We start from the raw sequence: 407 nt of genomic DNA on the forward strand, positions 1-407 counted from the left end.
TGCACCCTCATAAATACGATTACGTTCATTGCAATCATTTTGCCATGGAGACCAATAACCTCTGTTAATAATCCACCAGCACAGACAAGACACAACCTTGTTGCAATCGAACTTAGGGCTGGAACAAACAGCATCTGGGCCTACTGCACCTTTAATCTGACAATGGCCTGCCCAAATCAAGAAATATTTCCCCCAGGCTCTTTATAAATCACAGTAAAATTGAGTTACATCCTAGCTAAAATCATGTCTCCTAAGTACTTAATGGTCTACAGTGCGTGTCTTTGCCTTTTCCGCTGAAAGCCTGGAATGCAAAAGAGTTATTTGAAAGAGCTTCTGTTTTCCTCAATAGGAAAATAGCAATCTGACGGTCTAGTTGGGTATTTTTGAGCTCGGGCCCACAGGAATTT

Source organism: Bos javanicus, chromosome 1, assembly GCF_032452875.1.
Source record: "Bos javanicus breed banteng chromosome 1, ARS-OSU_banteng_1.0, whole genome shotgun sequence".
Classification (NCBI taxonomy): domain Eukaryota; kingdom Metazoa; phylum Chordata; class Mammalia; order Artiodactyla; family Bovidae; genus Bos; species Bos javanicus.